General features: G+C 52.0%; 1 pseudogene; it reads right to left on the bottom strand.

Moving 5' to 3' along the window:
- Positions 1–1,683: 1,683 nt before the first annotated feature.
- Positions 1,684–3,106, bottom strand: LOC102430731 (annotated as a pseudogene).
- Positions 3,107–4,040: the final 934 nt, after the last annotated feature.

The raw sequence follows: 4,040 nt of genomic DNA on the forward strand, positions 1-4,040 counted from the left end.
AAAAGACATGGAAAGAGAAAGCAGGGCTGCCAGAAAGGATGGCAAAGGGGCAGAGTCTCTCCCACAGCTTGGCCTGGCAGGATGCTTGCTTTTCCCATGGGTCAAAAGGACACTGAGGAGGGTATTGGGCCTGATCTGACTTGCTGGCTCCCACCCAAGATGACCACCTTCTGGATGAAGGGATCTCCAGCCACAGGAGTCTGTGATGTCAGCTGTAGGGGGTGGGGAGGAAGAGCTCAAGGCCCCCCCTTTGCACCACACCACTCCCTTTCAGCAGCACGTCTTACCCACTCTGAGAAGGCAGAAGGCTTTGGATCACATACGAGATGGGAGTTTACATTGGCCTGGACTACATTTCTATAACTGAACGTGACAGGAAGTAATGGAATCTGTCTGAGATATTTATGGGGAGCAAAGAGGGAAGGAGATACTTTGACAGAGCACAGTTCAGAACAGTGTTTGGACAAGTTGGAGCCATGTCATGTTTATTCTGTGTTGATTTGGAACTTCTTGGTGAACTGGTATTTGCATTTTAATTGTGAGTTCATTGAGGTACCATCTCCCCTAAGTGGACTGTAGACTCCTTGAGGGCAGGAGCTGTCTGTCTTAGTTACTGCTCTATCCACAATACCTAGTCTGGTATTGTGAAGTGAAAAGTAAAAGACGTCATTTCAGGCATTGTTTAATTGATCATCAACCTGGCATTCCAGATGTCTGACCAGACCCTCCTGCAGATGGTTTGGAATCTTAGCTGCCAAAGGGCTGTTAGTAACAGGGCCTCCGGGCAGGGGTTGAGAACATGTGCACTATAGTCACATAGACCTGGGTTCAAAAGTCGTCATGCACACTCTCCACTTAGGAACGCAGTCAAGTAACATAACCTCCGAGCTCCCCTTGCCTCATCTATAAAGTGCCTCCGTTATATTGACAACTGAGGATCGTTGTTAAATTTAAATGAGATCATGTCTGTAAAACGCTTACCATAGTACCTGCGACAGAGCAAATTTTTAAGAGATACTGGCTCTAATCATTGAGGGGTGCAAATAATGTTTTAAGATACATGTGCCTTGAACCATAGGCAATCCCCCAAATATATTTGCGGATAGAGAAAGTAGGTGTGGGAAAAGGACATCTCTCCCCCAGTCCCAGGGGTCACCTTCTACTACAATACCTGTTCTCCCCCTGAGTCTTTATTTCATCTTTTAAAAACACCACCAAAAATATAAGTAAAAACAACACAAAAAAAGCACTCTATACAGGACTAGACTTGGGCGCTATTACTGTTCCCTTTTGCCTGGGGGCAGAGTCAGGACTTGGGGACAATCTCTAAATGGATTGCTTTTGTCCTAGACACTCTCTTTCCCTCCTAGGCCCAGCTTCTCGAAGTCTTCAGTGCAGGGATCTGGAAGGAGAGAGCCAGGCTGGGCTGCTCCTTCAGGTGAGGAGACGGTGGCTGTGGCATCCATCGGACCCTGGATCTGCTGGGCAGGGCTCCTCTTCCAGCCAGGCTGAGCCCCTCCCAGCCACCTGGAATTAGAATAGAAAGAGAGGTTCCTAGCATGGCAGATCCACTGGATGTGGTCCTAGGGCCTCCTCCCCATGTCATCCCTACACAGGCCAGAAGTCAGGTCTTCCTCACACCTTGAGGGGTCAGCAGGGCCTAAATGGACTTGGCCTTCTGGCTCACACTGGCATGTCCAGGCCCACGTTCTCAGGGTTTTCTGCTGTAGGAGTCCCTTCAAAGGTGCTGGGTGGAGAGCCCTACTCTGATGGGTCCTGGTCCCAGTAATAGAGGTTGTCAAAGGCTGAGCTGAAGGCTGGAGGAGGGTGGAGCTGAGAGGCAGCCCTGCCTTAGGGTGTCAAGTACTCAGTGTTCTCCATGGCAACCCCAAAGGCAAACCGTCTTTGACAACCCCATTCTTCCCAGGGGAGAGAGGGTCTTGGGCCTTTCCAGAGTGGCACCTGCAGGTTGAGGAGGAGGCAGAGGGTGCTCTAGAGGTGAGGGGAGCTTTGGGTGAACTTCTAGCTGGTTCATGTATTCCAGCTGGGGCTGCACCTTTGGGGGCAACGTAGCCATAGATCTCAGGGAGTAGGGATACTGTGGGGTCTAAACTGTACCGCCGTGGAGGGCTGGGGTCATGTGGGGGAGGCTCGGCAGTTCCTGGGTCGCCTTCATTCCCAAGTCGCCGTTGAACACATCAGAGCCCACCCCTTCTGAGGGTGCCAGGGCGTACTGGGGGCTCCTCCTCAGAGGGCTCCAGCCCCAGCATCAGTTCATCACCGTCACTCCTGGTATTTGAGTGGTGATGCCTGCGGTGGGCCATGCCCCAGCACCCGGGGCAGGGATTGGGCTGAAGAAGCCTTGCTGGGGTACCAGGCATTCCTCAGCATCCACCAGGTCCCCTGTGTCGTCATCCACCAGCAGTGATCAGTAGAAGGTGCTGTCAAAGGGCTGACAGGGCCCAACTCCTCACTCTGGATGATCACGAAGTGCTGGGGAATCCCTGGCCATGCGGGAGGATCTGGCCACCAACTCCCAGAACCAAGGCCGATGTTCAGAGTTAATCATCCCACATTTGGCCATGATCCTGCAGACGCTGATGCTGCAGATGGGGGCTGGAGCAGCCCTTCCTCCTTCTCCAGCAGGTCATATTCCAGGCTGGGATCCCATCATAAGGTTTGGTTCCCAAAGTCCTCACCTCCTATATACGTAGATCCACACATCACCCTGGTTGGTGAACCATCGGCGGAGAATGGACTCTGGTGCCATCCACTTTTGGGCACCTTGCCCCCTTCTCAGCAGTGTCCAGCAGCCAAGCCAGCCCAAAGTCTGTGAACGTGATGTCGACATGGTTGGGACCCTTGACCGTTATATTCCGGGCAGCCAGCTCCCTGTGCTGCACGTCCTCCAAGTAGCTCATTCCCTTGGCAATCTGCACAGACCAGTTCAACAGGTCCTGGGAGCCCAGGCGCCTGCAGTGCTCTTGGACATGGTCTAGGAGGCAGCCACAGGGCATAAGCTGTGTCACCAGCTGCACGGTGGATGCCCAGGAGGCTTGACACATATGGAGAACCCCCCAGCCATATATGCTTCATCCAAAATCATAGGCAACTTTTTTTGAGTAGCTCGACTTGAAGCTTATCACATTAAGGCTAAGAACTTTGAAAGTGTGAGTGCGGAGTGTCCATGATTCTCTGCGTGGTACTGGTGAGAAGAGGCTTCCAGGACCTTTAGAGTGTGTGATGTAGGAATCAGGTGAAGATTACATGTGGGAAAGTGCTTTGTAGACCATGGAGGGAAGAATTGTGTGAGGACTTAGACACTTATAGCCAGAACACACTGCAAGAGTTAAAAATGGGCCTCTTGCAGGCTGGGGTCCTACTGTTTATTTATAGACATGCCTGGGGGAATTAGAGAGGGGAGGGAACGCAAAGAATGTGTTTCTTGCAGGAGTGTGTGTGTGTGTGTGTGTGTGTGTGTGTGAGAGAGAGAGAGAGAGAGAGAGAGAGAGAGAGAGAGAGGCGGGGGCAGTCTCCCAGGTTCAGCTTTTCTGGGCTTCCCTTTACCACATACACCCTGCCTTCTCCCGTCTCCCCCTTTACTCCCTTATCTCCCAGCTGTCTTAGTACTACCTCCTCTGGCCAGTCCAGTCTGGATACCCTGTCTGACCTTGAACTATCACTCAATCCTTCTGGGTATTGCCCTAGCCAGGGAGAGCCGAGTCCTGGCAGAGGCTATGCTGAAAATAATTCACTATGAAAGCTGGGCTTGTTCTCTTCAAAGGGTGAAGCAGGCGAATGGGAAGGGATGAGCCAGTTCCCCCTCTCCACCTCACTCCCCCACAAGTCTTCTTTCTCTTGGAAACTACCTTTCCCCTTCCCGGGATGACCCCTGTTCTTAATGAAATGGGAGAAACAGAACGTCAAGTCTTGTTTCCTTTCCAAATGAAAAGAAGAGCACGCTGAAGCGCATTTTAAACGCTGGCTGGCAAGTGTGTGGTGGGCTGGGGGAGGGGAGGAGGCTGACTTGCCCTTTCTTT

Source organism: Myotis lucifugus, unplaced genomic scaffold, assembly GCF_000147115.1.
Source record: "Myotis lucifugus unplaced genomic scaffold, Myoluc2.0 scaffold_66, whole genome shotgun sequence".
NCBI lineage: Eukaryota > Metazoa > Chordata > Mammalia > Chiroptera > Vespertilionidae > Myotis > Myotis lucifugus.